This window comes from Phyllobates terribilis, unplaced genomic scaffold, assembly GCF_046119375.1.
Source record: "Phyllobates terribilis strain yellow unplaced genomic scaffold, ASM4611937v1 Scaffold_5__5_contigs__length_657084704, whole genome shotgun sequence".
NCBI lineage: Eukaryota > Metazoa > Chordata > Amphibia > Anura > Dendrobatidae > Phyllobates > Phyllobates terribilis.
This window is the reverse complement of record NW_027362765.1, coordinates 599,113,289-599,135,967: the sequence shown is the minus strand read 5'-3', so window position 1 is coordinate 599,135,967 and position 22,679 is coordinate 599,113,289. Positions and strand designations below refer to the sequence as shown.

General features: G+C 39.9%; 1 protein-coding gene across 6 annotated transcripts in view; it reads left to right on the top strand.

Moving 5' to 3' along the window:
- The window catches only part of ZMIZ1 (zinc finger MIZ-type containing 1), a 479,207-nt gene that overhangs the window by 178,425 nt on the left and 278,103 nt on the right, over positions 1 to 22,679 (top strand). Inside the window, exon 3 of one of the 6 annotated variants that reach the window (XM_073686021.1) lies at positions 17,837 to 17,875. The exons of the other annotated variants lie outside the window; for them this stretch is intronic. The gene's annotated coding sequence lies outside the window, so the exon portion shown is untranslated. The remainder of the gene's footprint in view (positions 1 to 17,836; positions 17,876 to 22,679) is intronic. 6 annotated transcript variants of the gene reach the window in all.

Here is a 22,679-nt window from a genome sequence, read left to right as displayed (position 1 = left end):
GCACGACCACAACCGCCATGAGGCAGCGCTTATCTACCTCTTCCTACATCTTCTCTGCATCCTTTTCGTTGAGCATCACCCCAGAGCAGCTTGTTGCATCCACTATCCATTTTCAGTCTTTTCTTTCTTGTAAGCACTGCTAAGCTCTTTTACAGCTTATGAGCATTGCGAAAAAAGCCATACAGTGGATGATTTAGTCCTATGCATTGATCAACAAATCTCACGCTGGATTGCTTACTATTAGCTGCAAATTGGGCATTTTTGTAAGCCACAATGCCGCAAACATCGTGGCTGGACTACGTTTGGATAAAGTAACTCGTACTATTTGCACAGCGTATGTCTGAGATTTGATTGGCTAAATTTGTTAAAGAAATATATCCACTTGAAAAAGTAGCAGCCATTGCCAGGAGAGTGTCTGGGTATTTCAACCATTCTAACAAGGTGAAACACGCCTTTCAATATTTTCAAATACAGAATAGTCTGCCTCAGCATGCCATAATCTGCATGATTTGCAACGTGGCCACAGTATGAACTTGCACCTATATGTTGTGCTTCTACCAACATACTGTGGCATGTAAAGGTTTGGGCACCCCTGGTCAAAATTACTGTTATTGTGAACAGTTAAGCAAGTTAAAGATGAAATTATCTCTAAAAGGCTTAAAGTTAAAGATGACACATTTTCCCATTGTATTTTAGGCAAAAAAAACCTATTGTCTTTTTTTTACATTTGAAAAATTATAAAAAGAAAAATGGGCCAATGTAAACTTTAGGGCGCCCTTGTAGATTTGTGTGCTCAGATAAGTTAGACCAAGGTTTCAGACCTTAATTAGCCTGTTAGGGCTGTGGCTTGTTCACTATCTTCGTTAGGATAGGCCAGGTGAAGCAAATTTCCCAGCTTTATAAAAACCCAGACTCCTCTAACCTTGTGTCCAAAAACAGCAGCCATAGGTTGCTGCCTAGCACTCTGAAAATGGTGGAGGCCCACAAACCAGGAGAAGGCTATAAGAAGATAGCAAAGCATTTCAAGTTGCCCCTTCCCCAGTTCGAAATGTAACTAAGAAATGACACTTAACAGGAACAGTGGAGGTTGAACATAAGGTCTGGAAGACCAAGCAAAATTTCAGTGAGATCTGCTCGTAGGATTGCTAGAGAGGAAAATCAGAACACCTGCTTGACTGCAAAAGACCCTCAGAAAGATTTAGCAGACTGTGGAGTTGTGGTACATTGTTCTACTCTTCAGAGACACCTGTTAAGCATGGGGTGAGGATCAATCATGCTCTGGGGTTGTGTTGCAGGCAATGGCACAGGGAACATTTCACAGGTAGAGGGAAGGATGGATTCAATGAAATTTAAACAAATTCTTGATGCAAACATAACACCATCTGTATAAAAGCTGAAGTTGAAAAGAGGATGGCTTCTACAGATGGATAATGAGCCTAAACACACGTCAAAATCCACAATAGACTACCTCAAAAGGCGCACGCTAAAGGTTTTACAATGGCCCTCACAGTCCCCTGATCTGAACATCATTGAAAAATCTGTGGCTAGACCTCAAAATAACTGGAAAAATTTTAAGGAAGAATGGATAAAAATCCCTCAAACAAGAATTGAAAGACTCTTGGCTGGCTACAAAAAGCGTTTACAAGCTGTGATACTTTCAAAAGGGGAGCTACTAGGTAGTAACCATGCAGGGTGCCAAAACTTTTGTATCGACCAATATTTTTTTGTAATTTTTAAAATGAAAAAAATTACAATTTATATTTTTTTTTACTAAAATACAAAGGAAATGTGTCATCTTTAACTTTTAGGCCTTTTAGAGATCATATCATCCTCAACTTGCTTAACTGTTCACAATAACAGTAATTTTGACCAGGAGTGCCCAAACTTTGTTCTGGATCATTTCTTTGGTTTGATTTTTTTTTTTTGGTCTTTGTACAAACAGTGGCATAGCTCCCCCATTTTTGGGCTGGGCATTTGTCTATATATAGCTTTCTAAGGGCAGGTGTCTGAATTGTCAGGTTCGGGTCCTGCTCTGCCCCATGTACATTAAGGTCTGCTGACATATGGTGAGGTTTAATATTAGATATGGGACGGTCTCGATTGAGTACACCTTGTCACGGTGGGTTGGCTTTTACGATTTTTTTTTATCAAAACTGTGTCAATTAAGTGACCTATGTTATTTACATTTACTTTTACTATTCATTTATTTACTTACAGCAGGGTATTTGCTCATATTGTTTTTATCTTAGGTTTTGTCTGTTATGTGGGGCGGTCTCCCCCCTTTTTGGGCTGGGTATTTTGTCTATATATAACTTTCCACAAGCAGGTGCCTGAACAGTCGGGTCCGGATCCTGCTCTGCCGCCATCTACATTGAGGTCTGCTGACACATGGTGAAGTTTAATATTAGAGATGGGACTGTCCCAATTGGGTACACTTTGTCGTGTTGAGATGGCTTTTACATTTTTTGATCAAGACAGTGTCAACCAAGTACCCTAATTACATTTACTATTATTATTCTTTTATTTCCTTACTGCAGTGTATTTGCTCATTTTGTTTATATTTTAGGTTATGATTTGCAATGTTGCATTCAAAGGAATTAAATGCTGCGTATGTTGAAGTGTCTGTATGAGCAGAATAAAGCGGTGACTGATTCTATTATGTAGTAGGCAAACTGGAGCTTAGGTTACTATGAAATCCTCCATTGGCAGCTGATGAAGGACATATTATGTCTACAGAGGCCTTTCTGAGAGGCTGCTAAGTTTGTCAACTGGGACAACTGTGGCTTCAACTATATCATCCCTCTCATATTATTTATATAGGGAAAAAAAACAGAGGGATTCAAGAAGGGGTGGTTGCCACTTATACATGTACACCTGAGGCTGTTGGGGACCTTCATAGAAAATGTCATACGCAGCAGGATGTTGAGGAGGGGAAGCAGCAGGTGCATGATGAGGGGACATTGAGTTATCCCAGGCACATGCATGGGATGAGGCTGACAGTCAAATGAAAATGATGATGACAACGCTGGCTATGATGACCATCGTTTGCAATGGGGGAGGAAAGTTAACCATTGTGCTGGTGCGCACGGCAAGCTGCATGCTCTGTTGCTTGTGAGATGACAGGCGTATGATTAGTATCAAGCAAGGGAGTGACTATAGAATAGCCATGATTTTAGACCCTCTCTATCAAAGCAAAATGGGGGAATCTTTTCTGTCTTCCATTCGGGATTCAAAATTGTTACGTTACCAGGATATGTGGTGTTCCCTGCTCAGCGAAGCTTTTGCTAAGCATATGACTGCCAACTGCATGTCCAACCAAGAGACCCTTTTCTGCTCCTTGAAGAGTCAATGCTCCCCCTCATGTACCAGTTCTACTGCTACAACAGTCTAGGTAGCAGCAGCTATTACAGTATATATGACATGTTGGGCCTGATGCTATATCAGCTACTAAACCAACCTGATGCACATTAACAAAAAGAGACGCACTGCCAGAACAGCCAGATTCAGTTACCTGGACTGTTTCCTTTTTCTCGCAAATACCCTCAGCCCCGACCCCATGGACTTCTAGGTCAGTAAATGGTGGTAAGACCTGACCCAGTTTGCCATAGCGTATTTTGTTGACTAGCCACCAGTGCATTCAAAGAGGGTATTCAGTGTCTCATTTGGCTTTGTCAAGACCTAATGGATCAGATTCTCCTTTGGATTTGTTGAAAACTTTACATTTTTCAAAATGAATCAGGAGTGGATAAGTGCACATTTTCATTAATCTTTGCTGATGACAATGATCAAATTGGTCGTAGCATCTGCCTGCCTGTCCATTCTATTTCATACTGCTATCCTGGCACCAGTGTTGATGCTTTCAAACAGACAGACCTCTCCCGACTGAGCATAATGTTCTATCCACATTTTGTTGCCTGTGCTGGCACTATAAAGCCTCATATATCCTGCCTGTTTATCATGTAGCATACTGTTCTGTTGCTGCTTCCAGTGCCAATAGACAACCAGTCAGCCACATATCTCCTGCCTGTCCTTTGTGTTCTCTAGCCATACTTTACTGCTGCTGGGGACCTTACCCCAAATAGGGTAATTCATTTTAACACTGCACCCAAGAAAGGATAATTGTTGGTCGGCTTTTTAAAAAGCTATTGCTTTTCCACCTCCAAAGCCTGTTGCTGCTCCCAAATGTAGGATAATTTCTGGATGTCTTGTTAAAAAAAGCCATTAGTTGACCATTTTCCAAACCACAAACTTGTGTAGCAATTTACAAACTGATAACTTTTTGATTACAGCTTATCAAAAAGCTATTGTTTTTTCATAAGTATAAACACTGGCACAGCAGGCATCTGCCCCCAAAAAGGGATAATTTTTGGACCATTTTCGCATTTTACAAAGTACTACTGTACTTTGTATTTAACGGGTTGTTGGTTAGGTTGTTGGTTATTACTGGTTGCCTAGCCTTTTACCCATAGCCATATATATATTGAAGTGACTTTAACATTATGGTTCTGTTTGCGTTAAAAACATTATGGAAAATAAAAAATTATATTGTGGTACCGTGTTAGCCAGAAAAATAGATGTAAATACTTTTTATGCCCGAAGAGGACAAAAGTATTCTCGGAGTGATACCTTTTATTGGCTAACCAGAACAAAATACAGTACAGACCAAAAGTTTGGACACGCCTTCTCATTTAACCCTCCGTCACATACAATAGGCCTGACAGGCACATCTCTTTTATTTGGCGGGAGTTTTGAAATGTTTGTATTTCAGAGTTATTAGTTTTATGTTAAGTAAATGGGTTTTTTTTGCACCTGATTATGTGTAGTCTCTTTTATTACATCCCTATGAAGGTCACTGATCACTTTTAGAGCACTGAAATTGCAAACATTAGATATTATAGGTATTTTTCTAGCCTGCGCCTGACAGTCACATTGTATGTGAACTCGTTAGAACCGATATTGTATGTGACGGAGGGTTAAATATTTTTCTGTATTTTCATGACTATGAAAATTGTACATTCACACTGAAGGCATCAAAACTATGAATTAACACATGTGGAATTATATACTTAACAAAAAAGTGTGAAACAACTGAAAATATGTCTTATATTGTAGGTTCTTCAAAGTAGCCACCTTTTGCTTTGATGACTGCTTTGCACACTCTTGGCATTCTCTTGATGAGCTTCAAGAGGTAGTCACCGGAAATGGTCTTCCAACAATCTTGAAGGAGTTCCCAGAGATGCTTAGCACTTGTTGGCCCTTTTGCCTTCACTCTGCGGTCCAGCTCACCCCAAACCATCTTGATTGGGTTCAGGTCTGGTGACTGTGGAGGCCAGGCCATCTGGCGTAGCACCCCATCACTCTCCTTCTTGGTCAAATAGCCCTTACACAGCCTGGAGGTGTGTTTGGGGTCATTGTCCTGTTGAAAAATAAATGATGGTCCAACTAAACGCAAACCGGATGGAATAGCATGCCGCTGCAAGATGCTGTGGTAGCCATGCTGGTTCAGTATGCCTTCAATTTTGAATAAATCCCCAACAATGTCACCAGCAAAGCACCCCCACACCATCACACCTCCTCCTCCATGCTTCACGGTGGGAACCAGGCATGTAGAGTCCATCCGTTCACCTTTTCTGCATCGCACAAAGACACGGTGGTTGGAACCAAAGATCTCAAATTTGGACTCATCAGACCAAAGCAGAGATTTCCCTGGTCTAATGTCCATTCCTTGTGTTCTTTAGCCCAAACAAGTCTCTTCTGCTTGTTGCCTGTCCTTAGCAGTGGTTTCCTAGCAGTTATTTTACCATGAAGGCCTGCTGCACAAAGTCTCCTCTTAACAGTTGTTGTAGAGATGTGTCTGCTGCTAGAACTCTGTGCGGCATTGACCTGGTCTCTAGTCTGAGCTGCTGTTAACCTTCGATTTCTGAGGCTGGTGATAAACTTATCCTCAGAAGCAGAGGTGACTCTTGGTCTTCCTTTCCTGAGGCGATCCTCATGTGAGCCAGTTTCTTTGTAGCGCTTGATGGTTTTTGCAACTGCACTTGGGGACACTTTCAAAGTTTGCCCAATTTTTCAGACTGACTGACCTTCATTTCTTAAAGTAATGATGGCCACTTGTTTTTCTTTACTTAGCTGCTTTTTTCTTGCCATAATACAAATTCTAACAGTCTATTCAGTAGGACTATCAGCTGTGTATCCACCTGACTTCTGCACAACACAACTGATGGTCCCAACCCCATTTATAAGGCAAGAAATCGCACTTATTAAACCTGACAGGGCACACCTGTGAAGTGAAAACCATTTCTGGGATGACTACCACTTGAAGCTCATCAAGAGAATGCCAAGAGTGTGCAAAGCAGTCATCAAAGCAAAAGGTGGCTACTTTGAAGAACCTAGAATATAAGACATATTTTCAGTTGTTTCACACTTTTTTGTTAAGTATATAATTCCACATGTGTTAATTCATAGTTTTGATGCCTTCAGTGTGAATGTACAATTTTCAAAGTCATGAAAATACAGAAAAATCTTTAAATGAGAAGGTGTGTCCAAAGTTTTCGTCTGTACTGTATATATTTGCAAGCTTTCAGAGTTAAAATGCATGAAAGAGGTTGTATACTACCTCTTAGGTGACTCAAGTGTGTTATGCAGGTGTTTGCAGGACAATTGGACTACATGTGAATTTCAGCAAATCAGTTTTTTAGGAAAAATTCTGCAAAGTTTCAAATTACAAAATACTCACTCAACTTAATGAACACTGATGTTTTTGAAGGTTTCCCTCATTCTGGTTGCTTTTTATCTCCTCCGTGGCAAGTTCCAGTTAACATCATCATTGTCCCTATCTGGACATATTACTGGAAATACACAAAGCTCCATATTTGAAGTAGGTGAGACTCTGCAGCAGGGTTGCCAACTTGACTTTTTTTTTTTTTCCTAGACAGCTTATCCAAAAATCACAGACAGACAATATATTTTACGGACACATGTAAGACCATAATAAATCATTAGGATTATAAATTAAACCTGCCTACAGCCCAAAATTCTGATATGAAGACATCAGCTGCATTTACTGTAAAATGTAAAATAATTGCAGTAAAAAAAAATTCTGTTTCGTCAACTTAAAAAAAAGACACCTTTTTTTTTTTTTTTTTTACGGATAGGGCAAAAAAAAGGCCTTTTGCTATATACTGTCCAGGAATTTCTGGACGGTTGGCACCTCCTGCTCTGGACTCGGAGTAGGGTTATAGGTTTGAGATATTTATGGACAGTTGCGTGAACTCCCATGTTTACCCATCTCCCCCCTGGAAAGCTTTATTGATGTCATTGAAGCTTCCCTAGGCTGACATAGATAGTAGTAAGTAATTTGAGTCTGCAACTCCTCTCTTTGCACAGCTGCCTTATTCCGCGCACCATGTTGGAACTGTGTGACCATGTTCCCCACTGTGAAAAAGTTGCTGCTTTTTCTGCATGTGTTTGAACCAAAACACACAATAGCAATCTGCTCTGATTATTGCATTTTTGCTGCTTTTTTCCAATGCCTTTTTGATGCAGCACTTTGCAAATGCATTTACTAGTGTAATTCTGCACTTAAAAAACACAGTCATATTTTTTTACGTATTTTATTTCAGACGGTCCCCATAGAAGGTTTTGAGGAAAAATGTATCAAAGAACGCAGTTTAAGATCATCTTTAAATGCACAATGGGAATGAGTTTTTATGAAATCACATTCACTTCGTTTGAACTGTTAAACACTGTAGATTTTCTGCAGAAAATTAACACGGTGTTTTTTCCACTACATGGTAACATGTCCTCCTATGTTCACACATCCTGTTTTTTTCAGCTTTTTTTATGCAACTTTTCTGCTGCTGTTTGCAGTACCAGCAAAGTCTAGGAGATTCCAGAATTCTTAGTTCACACATCATGGGGTTTTTTTGTTCAGGATTTTGTGCTTTGCATGTTTTTTTGAAAAATAGATCATGTCACTTTCAGTATTTTTTCAGTATTTTTTCACCCATTGAAGTAATGGGCGTTTTTGCTGCCAAAATAGAATGGGGTTCTTTTTTTTCACCGAACTTTATGTACATGCTTAAAAAGAGACAGAAGGACAGTGAAAAAAAAACTGTGAAAAAAACGCATCAAAAACTGTACGAAAAATCTGCAGCAAACCTCCCTTGACAGATCAGGATTTGCTGCAGATTTGTGATGCAAAAAAACCATGATGTGTGAACATAGCCTAAGTGGTTACATTTAGGTTATGGTGAAGGCCAGCATGGTGGCAAGGATCCCTGCTGTTTCCTCGACAGCAGTGAACCCCCTTAAAGCAAAACAAAACAAAAAAACACCTGTTCATATTTCAAGTCCAGGGAAAGGCCAGGGTCCCACCAGTGTATGGCATTCGCTGCGAGAGCATGAGATGTGATATGCTAATGACACTTGGCTCCAGCTCTGCTGGGAGCGGGATCCGAATGTCAGTGCTCTGTGCTCCGATCCTCTCGCACACAGAGAGGATCGTAACACAGCGGCAGAGGGGATGGAGAAATCAATTTCTCCATCTCCTCTGTTGCCGGCATCGGCGGGTATCGCATTGCACTCTGGTGTTATACCAGTGCAGTGCGATGTTTCACACGCACCCATAGGCTTATATGCAATCCGAATCCAGCATGCAATCGCAGCATGCTGCGTTTCTTTTCCAGCCCGATCGCAATCTGATCGGAGCTGGAAAAAAAAACGCCACTGAGCACAAAATCATAGGATTAAATTGGTCCGAATGCAATCTAATTTTTTTTATCGGATTGCATTCATCCAATATAATCACAAGTAAGAGCGAGCCGAAACTTCAGTGATCACAGTCTATGATGGACAGTTGTCGCTGAACAGTCTTTCCCTATACATTTAATGGAGGCCTGTGTTGAATGCCATACATCCATTGCATCATGTCAATATCTTTACTTGTATTATTATTATTAATTACAAGTGTTTTAAATAAGCATATTACATTGTTAGTACCGTATCTACATTGGCCTGGTAGATAAAGCAACAATTTATTCTTACTGTATGTGTATTTTATACATTTTTACAGTTTCTTTTTAATTTGTACTAGAGATGAACAAATTGGTTCAATGCAAATTGACTGTGTCGAATTTTGCAGGTTCCAGCTAATTTGATCAGTTTGCGATATGTTTTGTACAAAAATCACCAACAAAGATACCCGGAGCCATTTAACACATTGGCGTAGATTATCAGAGAGGGCTTACATGACCTTAGGCGCAGCCTTCCCATAATGTCTTGCATTTAAAAGAGGGGTGCTTGCTCACCTAATGGTGTTGCAATTGCCACCATCTCTAGGCATATACCAGCTGCTGCAAACCACGGGTCATCAGGCCAGAAGAATAGCTGTAAATTGTTTTCTGCACTGCTGGTAGAATGCCACGAATGGACTTGGGAGATGGAAATGAATAATTTGCATTTTTTTATTTATGCAGTTATGATATCTACGCATTTTGAAGTTATCGAACTTCTTCCTCAGGATACAACCACAGTCCTGTGGTGATGCTGCATGTGTTGATGAAGGAGGCTCAGTAGCACCTGAAAGCTTTGGTCATGGTATTGGCGTGTCCTACATGCTGTCACCTCATCTGTGGGACATCTTTTCCACGTTGGTGATAGACACATTTTTGTCAGTCTGCAGACTCTATGAGAGAAAAATAAGCTGTGGACGTCCAGGCTCAAATAGACTAGGAACTACGACTTTCCATGAACACATGAAACAACGATGTCTTGTCTTCCTACTTCGTCTCATCACGCTCGTCTCATCCTCAAGTAGTACTTAAAAGGGTATTCCCATCTCCAAGATCCTATCCCAATATGTAGTAGGTGTAATAATAATAATATTAGCAAATACCTCCAATTAGAAATGTAGTATAGTATTTTTGATTCGCTATTCCACTTACCTCATGTGCAGGCAATACAGGACCTTAGGTATCCACGGTTACCACTAGCAGCTATCTAACTGTCACTTTATCAGTGGACGTAACCATGGATACCTAAGGTCCTGCAATGCCTGCACATGAGGAAAGAGACAGCGAATCAAAAATACTATACTATGTCCCTGCTCCAAAAAATCGGCTAACTTGTGGACAGCTTGATAAAAGGCCATTGTTTTTTAAATTCTTTTGTTGAGACCAAAATAATAGGGATATTTTTTGCACAGCTTTTTAAGAAACAAGTACTTTTCTTTCCAAACAGCGAGCCTGTTCCTGATCCCAAAACAGGGATAAATTTTAAAGGATTGTTAAAACGCTATAGCTTCTTCATTTAGCAAACAACGTTTTGCTACTCCCTGAACAGGGATAATTTTTGGACCACAACTTGTCAATAAGTAATGGCTACTACATTGTATGCTAGTCCTCCCCCAAAGAGGGATAATTTTTGTAACATACTTAAAAAGCCTAAGAAGTCTATTAGTGCAGTGTGTTCTTAAACAGGCTGTTTGTTGCCATCCGTTTACCCATAGGCATATGTGTTGAGGTCATTTTAACATTTTTCACGACAAATCACTGCAAATTAATTTTTTTTTTAAATGTTGATGAGGCTGGTGAATTGTTATTTCAAAAGGTTCGATCATCTCTAATTAGAACAGATGGGCATTTTATAATTGACAATTTTAATTATATATTGAATATATTCCAATTACTAATCCTATGAGATTTTTTAGTGTATTAAGAAAGCCATACACATTAGATGGCTGTCGTCCAAATGAGCGCCCCTATGTTTTCTAAGAAACAGTTGTTGTCAGACATGTCTGGTGGTGGCTTATCTTTGGGAGAACATAGTGATCATGAGTCCACAATCTGAGATGCCCAATCAACATCTTGTCTAGGGCTGCCATATGGACAGGTTTGGCCAACATTATTTTAATGTGTATCGGGGCTTAAGTGGTGACTTCCTCTCTTGTTCAAACCATACTGTTGTATTACATACTAATAATTACACATTATATGGAAGAGTTGTATAGTCCATTGTTTACTTGAGTTTTTTAAGCTGATTTCATGTGACTTTAATTTGGTTCTGTGCTCTTGTTCTGTCTCAGTAACCAGAACTTCCATGGTTCTTTTGAATCGGACTTAGTTTATCATAGAACCCTAGGTGTTGTGGCTGTGGTATGGACAATGCAGTTGCACGATGGTCGTGTAAATGCTGATTTTCTTGTTAAAAAAAACAGTCAGGTAATTGATGTGCATAAACATGCAGGAATTATGACATTGTCCACCCATTGAAAGTACTGATGGTCTGCACTGTTTAGGTAGAGCATCATACGCTAATACTGAGGGGTATTATTCATTTCCTCAGCGGCATTATGACAATGCTACAGCATAGAAGCTAAGTTATTATTATTATTTATTATTATAGCGCCATTAATTCCATGGTGCTTTACATGTGAAAAAGGGGTATACGTAGCAAAAAGAATTACTGTAGTTTGAACAAAAACAAGTCATCGACTGGTACAAGAGGGGAGAGGACCCTGCCCGCGAGGGCTCACAATCTAGAAGATGTGTCTTATCACCTGTTGAACCGTCTCTCTTGTTCTGCTCATTGCTGTAATATGCTACCGCTCTCCGTTCATTTATTTATGGAGTAAAACCAATATTACTTAGTATTATGGAGTCAACGGTTCCCAATGACTGACTTAAAATTCCTGTGTTCCCAGACAAAAATAATGCTATATGTTTACAAGGGGCTTTGTTGCATGCACCTTTTGACAAATGAAGAACTTAAACTAAAAAAATTGTAAATCAAATGAATAAACAGAAAATTAGTTGTTTTGTAAATGGGAAATAAATCAGAATAAGATATGCTGGGTTGTGTGCTGAGCACTCCACTGGCTGGTGCAGGTTAAAGGCATTCAATAATTGCTCCCCCTACCTTCATGAGCACCTAAGCAATTGGTATTCAAGAAGTGTTGCACGTTCTCTTGTAATGGCCTCTCCTTCAGACAATTATTATTGTGTTATCCTTACGGTTTTATTTTTATTGGTATTTGGTTCACATGCAGCTTTGTCTGTGTATGTAGCGCTTGTTCAGCATGCAAATGCCGCCAGGATCAATGCACAGGAAAAAAATCAATGAGAAACCACTGGCACATAGAAGGAGAGGGGGTTGGGAGACTTGACACATAAGATACCAAAAAGACCTTTTAACTGTTTCCTTGAAGGAGAGTAAGATTTAGCTATGTTCAGAGGTCTATGTTCTTACACATATTTCCTTCTCTTGGAGAAATGTGTACATGTTACTTCTTTTTCATGCCTAAGGCTGTGTGTCCACGATGCGTTTTTTAAGCATTTCAGCAGCGGCAAAAACGCTGCAGAAACGCTTAAAAAACGCATGGTAGAAGGCCTGCCATGTTCCCCAATGATAATCCGCATGTGCTATGCACATGTTGCTTAAATTTCCGCTGCGGATTATCATTGCGGAAAAATCCGCAGCACTACCAATTATTTTGCGGAAGCGCTGTGTTTTCGCCGCCATTGACTTGCATTAGAACGCATGTATTCCGCTTCACTACATAAGTACATGCGGAATACATGCGTTCAATGTGCGGATGGTACCCAGGTCTAGAGGAGAGGAGACTCTCCTCCGGACCCGGGTACCATAGAAACTGTAAAAAAAAAAAAGAATAAAATAAAAAATAAATATTATACTTACCTTCCGATGGCCCCCAGTGCGCTCGTCCTCCCATGCCGGCAGATCGTGATGGACTGGAGGACCTGCGCTGACGTCATAGTCATGTGACGGGTCACGCTGCGCTGACGTCGGCTGGTCCTTCAGTGTACCACGATCTGCCGGCAGCCAGGACCGAGCGAAGCAAGACTGCGGGGGCCATCGGAAGGTAAGTATAGATTTATTTTTTATTTTTTGACATTCTCTCGGGTCACAGTATATACAGTTAGGTCCATATATATTTGGACAGAGACAACATTTTTCTAATTTTGGTTCTAGACATTACCACAATGAATTTTAAACAAAACAATTCAGATGCAGTTTAAGTTCAGAATTTCAGCTTTCATTTGAGGGTATCCACATTAAAATTGGATGAAGGGTTTAGGAGTTTCAGCTCCTTAACATGTGCCACCCTGTTTTTAAAGGGACCAAAAGTAGTTGGACAGATTAAATAATTGTAAATAAAATGTTCATTTCTAGTGCTTGGTTGAAACCCCTTTGTTGGCAATGACTGCCTCAAGTCTTGAACTCATGGACATCACCAGACGCTGTGTTTCCTCCTTTTTGATGCTCTGCCAGGCCTACACTGCGGTGGTTTTCAGTTGCTGTTTGTTTGTAGGCCTTTCTGTCTGAAGTTTAGTCTTTAACAAGTGAAATGCATGCTCAATTGGGTTGAGATTCGGCTGCTTCTGTCCTGTGTCACATCATCAATAAACACTAGTGACCCAGTGCCACTGGCAGCCATGCATGCCCAAGCCATCACACTGCCTCCGCCGTGTTTTACAGATGATGTGGTATGCTTTGGATCATGAGCTGTACCACGCCTTCGCCATACTTTTCTCTTTCCATCATTCTGGTAGAGGTTGATCTTGGTGTCATCTGTCCAAAGAATGTTCTTCCAGAACTGTGCTGGCTTTTTTAGATGTTTTTTAGCAAAGTCCAGTCTAGCCTTTTTATTCTTGATGCTTATGAGTGGCTTGCACCGTGCAGTGAACCCTCTGTATTTACTTTCATGCAGTCTTCTCTTTATGGTAGATTTGGATATTGATACGCCTACCTCCTGGAGAGTGTTGTTCACTTGGTTGGCTGTTGTGAAGGGGTTTCTCTTCACCATGGAGATTATTCTGCGATCATCCACCACTGTTGTCTTCCGTTGGTGCCCAGGTCTTTTTGCATTGATGAGTTCACCAGTGCTTTCTTTCTTTCTCAGGATGTACCAAACTGTAGATTTTGCCACTCCTAATATTGTAACAATTTCTCGCATGGGTTTTTTCTGTTTTTGCAGCTTAAGGATGGCTTGTTTCACCTGCATGGAGAGCTCCTTTGACCGCATGTTTACTTCACAGCAAAACCTTCCAAATGCAAGCACCACACCTCAAATCAACTCCAGGCCTTTTATCTGCTTAATTGAGAATGACAAAACGAAGGGATTGCCCACACCTGTCCATGAAATAGCCTTGGAGTCAATTGTCCAATTACTTTTGGTCCCTTTAAAAACAGGGTGGCACATGTTAAGGAGCTAAAACTCCTAAACCCTTCATCCAATTTTAGTGTGGATACCCTCAAATGAAAGCTGAAAGTCTGAACTTCAACTGCATCTGAATTGTTTTGTTTAAAATTCATTGTGGTAATGTCTAGAACCAAAATTAGAAAAATTTTGTCTCTGTCCAAATATAGATGGACCTAACTGTAAATCCATGCAGGTTGCATGGATTTATATAGTGTGAACAAGTTGTCAAGCACTTTCCAAGTGATGCTAAAATCTCTTGGAAAGCGCTTGTCAACCCGCATGCGGAAATGCATGGGAAGAACGCTTCACATCAGCATGTCTCTGGCAGGAAAAACGCATGTACAATCCGCATGTACAATCCACATGTACAATCCGCATGCGTTTTTTTCTGCCAGGGAGATGCAGAAACGCTGAGGAAAAAATCCGGAGCATTTCTGCATCGTGGGCACTTAGCCTTAGTTTACATTCTAGCAGTTTATATTCTGGCTGGCAAGTAATTTTAATTTCTAAATGCTGTTTTGAAAAGGAAATCATTCTAGAAAATGCACTCTATGAAACCGCTTTCTGTTTCAGATAATATATAACCAGGACTGTGATTATAATAATTCTTTAGTTAATTTTTTTATTGTGATCATGATGGGACTAGCTATCTTTGGGATCTTACACAACTGCACATTAAGCAATGACCTTAAAATATCAGTGTTCTACCATAGTGTCCCATTTGTTAAAATTTTACTACCAACAGTGCCTAACATATCTACTTTAATGGGCTACCTAGATTTATCAGATGTGCTTTCTGGCGAGTTTTTACCCCCAGCAATCAACTCCTCATACAAAGACAACCAATAAAAAGGCACATCACAACTGAATATAAGTCCTACAAAAAAACGGAGTGATCAGCCAAAATATCCGCCGTATCTGTGCATCATGAATCGTGGTATTTGTTAAAGGGGCCCCGCTGAGACTCTTTCGCCCGAGGCCCACGAATACTTGGAGCCAGCCCTGGTATAGGGTATTCTGTATGCACCTGTTTATCTCTGTTACATCTATCACCAACTGTGATCCTTGATTCTAGAAATTTGTTGGTATCAGTGAGGCAGCTACTCGGCTATTGCATACACCTTTGGTGGCCAGTATGTGAGGGCATATCTCTGCTTGTACATTCACTTTTAATTGTTTTTAAACAATTCTATATGTCATGTACAGTACAGACCAAAAGTTTGGACACACCTTCTCATTTAAAGAGTTTTCTGTATTTTCATGACTATGAAAATTGTACATTCACACTGAAGGCATCAAAACTTCCTCAGAAGCAGAGGTGAATCTTGGTCTTCCTTTCCTAGGGCGGTCCTCATGTGAGCCAGTTTCTTTCTAGCGCTTGATGATTTTTGCAACTGCACTTGGGGACACTTTCAAAGTTTTCCTAATTTTTCGCACTGACTGACCTTCATTTCTTAAAGTAATGATGGCCACTCGTTTTTCTTTACTTAGCTGCTTTTTTCTTGCCATAATACAAATTCTAACAGTCTATTCAGTAGGACTATCAGCTGTGTATCCACCTGACTTCTGCACAACACAACTGATGGTCCCAACCCCATTTACAGTTATATGAAAAAGTTTGGGCACCCCTATTAATCTTAAGCTTAATGTTTTATAAAAAATGGTGTTTATGCAACAGCTATTTCAGTTTGATATATGTAATAACTGTTGGACACAGTAATGTTTCTGCCTTGAAATGAGGTTTATTGTACTAACAGAAAATGTGCAATCTGCATTCAAACAAAATTTGACAGGTGCATAAGTATGGGCACCCTTATCATTTTCTTGTTTTAAATACTCCTACCTACTTTTTACTGACTTACTAAAGCACTTTTTTTGGTTTTGTAACCTCATTGAGCTTTGAACTTCATAGCCAGGTGTATGCAATCATGAGAAAAGCTACTTAAAGTGGCCACTTGCAAGTTGTTCTCCTGTTTGAATCTCCTCTGAAGAGTGGCATCATGGGCTTCTCAAAACAACTGTCAAATGATCTGAAAACAAAGATTATTCAACATAGTTGTTGAGGGGAAGGATACAAAAAGCTGTCTCAGAGATTTAACCTGTCAGTTTCCACTGTGAGGAACATAGTAAGGAAATGGAAGAACACAGGGACAGTTTTTGTTAAGGCCAGAAGTGGCAGGCCAAGAAAAACATCAGAAAGGCAGAGAAGAAGAATGGTGAGATCAGTCAAGGACAATCCTCAGACCACCTCCAGAGAGCTGCAGCATCAACTTGCTGCAGATGGTGTCACTGTGCATCGGTGAACTATACAACGCACTTTGTACAAGGAGAAGCTGTATGGGAGAGTGATGCGAAAGAAGCCGTTTCTGCAAGCACGCCACAAACAGAGTCGGTTGACGTATGCAAAAGCACATTTGGAGAAGCCAATTTCTTTTTGGAAGAAGGTCCTGTGGACTGATGAAACCAAGATTGAGTTGTTTGGTCATACAAAAAGGCGTTATGCATGGCGGCAAAAAAACACAGCATTCCAAGAAAAACACTTGCTACCCACAGTAAAATTTGGTGGAGGTTCCATCATGCTTTGGGGCTGTGTGGCCAATGCCGGCACCGGGAATCTTGTTAAAGTTGAGGGACGCATGGATTCCACTCAGTATCAGCAGATTCTTGACAATAATGTTCAAGAATCAGTGACAAAGTTGAAGTTATGCAGGGGATGGATCTTTCAGCAAGACAATGATCCAAAACACCGCTCCAAATCTACTCAGGCATTCATGCAGAGGAACAATTACAATGTTCTGGAATGGCCATCCCAGTCCCCAGACCTGAATATCATTGAACATCTGTGGGATCATTTGAAGAGGGCTGTCCATGCTCAGCGACCATCAAACTTAACTGAACTGGAATTGTTTTGTAAAGAGGAATGATCAAAAATACCTTCATCCAGGATCCAGGAACTCATTAAAAGCTACAGGAAGCGACTAGAGGCTGTTATTTTTGCAAAAGGAGGATCTACTAAATATTAATGTCACTTTTCTGGTGAGGTGCCCATACTTATGCACCTGTCAAATTTTGTTTGAATGCAGATTGCACATTTTCTGTTAGACACATTGTACTAACAGTTATTACATATATCAAACTGAAATAGCTGTTGCAAAAACACCAATTTTTATAAAACATTAAGCTTAAGATTAACAGGGGTGCCCAAACTTTTTCATATAACTGTATAAGGCAAGAAATCCCACTTATTAAACCTGACAGGGCACACCTGTGAAGTGAAAACCATTTCCGGTGACTACCTCTTGAAGCTCATCAAGAGAATGCCAAGAGTGTGCAAAGCAGTCATCAAAGCAAAAGGTGGCTACTTTGAAGAACCTAGAATATAAGACATGTTTTCAGTTGTTTCACACTTTTTTGTTAAGTATATAATTCCACATGTGTTAATTCATAGTTTTGATGCCTTCAGTGTGAATGTACAATTTTCATAGTCATGAAAGCACCGAAAAATCTTTAAATGAGAAGGTGTGTCCAAACTTTTGGTCTGTACTGTATGTGGTTATGCAATTAAATAAAGATCTGTTGTATTATTTGGGCTGATCACTCTGGGTTTTTTTGTAGGACTTATAATCAACTCCTCATACAAGCTGGAGACTACTGGTAATGTAAAATCTGAAGGACTCTCTTTTTGGTTGACTAGGGGTATGTTCCCATGACCATATTTTCAGTTCAGTCTGTGGAAATTTTTTTTACCTCATACGGGCATTACCGAGCAATGTTATTCAATTGGACTGTTCAAATGACTAAACATCCATGTAAAAAAAAAATCACAGCATACACTATTCTGTTCCTTATTCCAGTTGAGACTCACCTCTTCGGGTTTATGGGCGCGCAATAAATTGGTTCCTATATGGATCATCAGTATAGCATTGTATTATCGATTCATTGCAATTTTTAGCATAGGAAACTGTATTTGGTCTTGTACATATTATCAAATACAGATGTATAAAAATGGATGCCATATGGATGACAAAAAATCATCCAATTTTTCTGGATGAAAATCAGACAATTACTATACATTCATATGAATTTATCCTAAGGGAGTGAACCACCAGCCCCCTCACCTACAAAACCAAATAAAGTAAGTAGTCGAGTGAGTGAACAAGTATTCTTACTCTTCAGTCCAAATTTACCAAAATTCGGCGAGGAACCCATTATACATTTTGCTGTCAAGCATATTGCTTGTTGATTAGTTGTTTATTGTTTTTCTCTGAAGAATATAAATTGATGAAAAACATACACTAATCTTAGATTTAGGAAGCACTCAGGCAAGTGCTGCTCTCTTCCGAAACTTAGAAGTTGTCTGACCCCGAAATCCAATTTTTTTACGCTAATCTGTGCTGTATTGTAATATACAACACCCCTATAAATTTTGTTTTTTGTTTCTCTCTTTCGTTCCTTCTGAATCTCACTTCTTTCCCTGCTCCCACTTTATTTACCTGCGGCTCTACCAAACTTGATAGCTCCCTGTGCTGCATTATCTAACTCACAGCCAAAGCTGGCACCGCCCGGCCTCAGTGTCCAGCACCGCCCGGCCTCAGTGTCCAGCACCGCCCGGCCTCAGTGTCCAGCACCGCCCTCTGCCCGCCCACTGCACACTCATTGGCTGTCAGTATCTGCCCTGGCACTGACCTCTCTCATCACTCCAGTATTGGAAATAACAGAGCAATGTCTTCATGTGTGGAATGCAGCACAATCACAGCACTATCACATAGTACACTTCAGCTGCTGCAGAACTTCAGTCTATGGTGATGTATCTACATATATACCACATAATACACTTCAGCTGTTGCAAAACCTCAGTCTATAGTGATGTGTGGATGGATGATGGATGGATAAGGGAGGGATGCATGCACACAGCACATTACACTCACCTATGTTGAAGCCTTTTCCTTCCTGGTTTGTCCAATCAGTTGAGTCATTTCCCTGCTGCTTCACACTGTTGCACAGGGAGGCTGGAGCAGGAGGCAGGAGGAGGGTCTGGCAGAGATTGTGGGTGATGTCTGTTGTGATGTCACCGACCAGTCTCTGCCAGACAGGAAAGCTCTAGTTGGGGAGTGAGCAGCTCCTCCAGAATCAGGAAAGCGCTGCTCACATGACTAAGTGTGATATACCTAGGACACCATGCAGAATGCTGACTGGGGAGTATATTACAAACTGTCAGCATTCTGCATCCTAGATACACACACAAATTATACAGAAAGCCCAGACAACTCCTTTAAGGTAGACTCTATAGACTTACTATTCAGTCCATCTCCAGCGTTAGAGGAGAACAACACATATACTACTTAATTTTCATGATCTGTAATTGTCTCCACATCCAGTAAAAACTACTGACATATCTCTATTACGTACAAAAACCTCAAAAAATGTAATTAGTAAGTACTTAGCTATAGATAATTGTCTTATAAACTTGCTATCCATCAGCTGTGAATGCCTTTTGTTCATTGCTCCATTTTATATTTTTTCTTGGATTGTGTGATAGAACAGGAAAAGAAAAATTCTACCTATTCTGCCTCATTTCATCAGATATTAGTTCCAATGGACAGATATTTCAGATTTAATCTAACTTGGTAGACAATTGGTTGCTGTATAACTTGTGTGCCTACTCGTTGGAGGGTTAAAAACGTCACATATAATATCGGTTCTAACGAGTTCACATACAATGTGACTGTCAGGCGCAGGCTAGAAAAATACCTATAATATCTAATGTTTGCAATTTCAGTGCTCTTAAAGTGATCAGTGACCTTCATAGGGATGTAATAAAAGAGACTACACATAATCAGGTGCAAAAAAAAAACATTTACTTAACATAAAACTAATAACTCTGAAATACAAACATTTCAAAACTCCCGCCAAATAGTTCCCAGTTCGACTCTGTCAAACTCTACAAAGAAAATTTATGGAAACAAACTTAATTTTAAGGTACCTTAAGTACTATTAAACACATATTCAATCAGAATTAGATCCTGAAGTTTCCCCAGAAAAATTACACTTGCAGAGCAAAGAGCAAGAATTACACATCATTTTTGCATGTGTCAGGCAGATTGCATTATGACATTTGTGACATTCATAATTAGAAAGCCTTCTGATTCCGCTTTCCGTGGTGCAGGTGGTGCCTCTCCTTCTTTTGGGAGGTGGTGCAGGTGGTGAATTTTCACTATCATCTTCTGGGCGGAATCTTTTGAGCTGAACTTGAAGGCGAGAGGGGATAGCGATTGTTTTCATACTTCTCCTGCGTAGCTCTCCAAGCACTAGTTCATGGGCCAATTTTTTCAGATAGAATCGTCTATGGAGTGGTTCAAGCTTGTTTTCAAGGTAAATGACTTGTGAATTTATACCACCCAAATTCAACATTGCAAAAAATATGACCATTGGCCAGCGTTTGGTGTTTCTGCTGACGTTGAAAGTTGAGCACATCTGATCAGCTGTATCAACACCCCCTTTGGTTGCATTATAAAATGTAATTATCTCCGGGGTTTTTTGTGCCTCAGTCCCAGGATCGATGGCATCATCATCATGAAGTGTTGATAGAAGAAGTACAATTTTTTTTGCTTGTGGTACATAGGAAACCAAACCTTTCCATTATGGAATGCAAACATACTGCTGTACTGTTGTCTCCCTTTAACACTTACAAACTGTGTAGGCAATTCTTTTTTATTTTTTCTTACAGTTCTGACATATGAAAGCTTCTGCATTTTCAGATAATCAATCAAATCACAATCTGAAAACCAATTGTCAGCTGTTATATTGCGACCCGATCCAAATAAGGGCTCAGCCAGTCTTTTTACAACATCACTGGGTTTGTTGCTGACACAGTAAGGAACTTCTGGTTGTTTTCCTGCATAAACTTCCAGGTTGTAAGTGTAGGTCTTACTGGCATCAACAAGGGCATACATTTTTATTCCATATTTGTTAGGCTTTGATGGAATATATTGACGAAAGGCACATTTACCACGAAAACCAGGGAGCATTTCGTCAATAGTAAGATTCTCCCCAGGGCAATAGCTTTTTTTTACAGTTTTCAACAAATTTTTGGAATATATCACGAATTGGAGCAAGTCGGTCATGTGTTTTACGTTCGGTTCGGGTAGTTCTGTCGTCAAACCGAAGGCAACGAATTAGAATCTTGAATCTGTTTATGGACTTAACAAGGCCAAATTTTTCAACTCCATCCCCATTTTTACTCCAAAGTTCCTCCAAACTTTGTCTATTTGCCCTATAAGCTCCTGCAAGGTATAATAATCTAAAAAAAGCTCTCAGTTCTATTTCATCTGTGGCCTTGATGGTTCTGTTGCAGATGAACTTGTCCTTTATAATGTCTATATATTGGTTGGTATATGTGACAATAGAGTCCAGAATGTCATCTGTGAATAAACTATTCCAGCATTCAACTGCAGTTTTTGCATTACTTGCAGTTCCTATAACTGCAGGAAGGTGAGTAATAATGTTTTGAGGTTCCCTACGTTTTTTCTGGAGTGGCTTCTTGTTCCATTGGTTTTTTTATCTTTTCCCATATAATAAGATTCTACATCTTCATCCTCATCACTGTCACCATCTTGCTCTGTTTCAGAATCCACTTCACATACTTCCACCTCATCATGAGAATCAATCTCACTTTCCTCTCCTAAATCCTCATTCAGTATGGGGTCTGCATCATCTAACAGCATGTTTGTTACTTCCTCAACATCAAGGTTTTTTGATAAATTGTACATTTTCCTCTCCATTTCAGCAGATAATCTGAAGCAAGAGAAGGAATATGTGTTAGGGAACTACTGTATATGCCTGAGCAGCACACTTTCTTTTTTAATCTGCCTTATTTCTATGAAATATCCTCACACTTTGTGCTATACATTCATAAAACAAGCTAAATAAACAATTGTGATGAATAAAAACATAAAATACCAACCTTATTGAGTGTGACGTGTTCACATACAATGAGCCTGAGAGATTAGCGCAGTTATATCTGTCCTCCTGAAGCTCTGCAATCCAACTGTGGTATGAGGTTTCACAGAGCTGCTAGAGACAGGAGACTACCTGGAGGGAGGGGATTTCCTCACAATCTGGTGAGGAAGGAGAAATGAAAGTAAAAGAGATGTGCCTGTCAGGCCTATTGTATGTGAGGGAGGGTTAATCCTGCTTTTGGATAAAAGGGAATTTGTCACCCCCTGGCCTCTAATATGGGCATACAAGGTGATAGAAATGTAAATCTATACTCACCTGTATGCCTCATATTAGAGGTCTAGTTGCCAGAGCTGTGGAGTCGAAGTCGTGGAGTCGGTGTCCATTTTGGTGGAGTCAGAGTCGGTATAAAATGGACCGAATCCAACTCCTAAAATATATAATAAATTGGGTACAGTAGTTCAATGCAGTTTGTGGGGAATGTTTTTTCATAACGATTTTG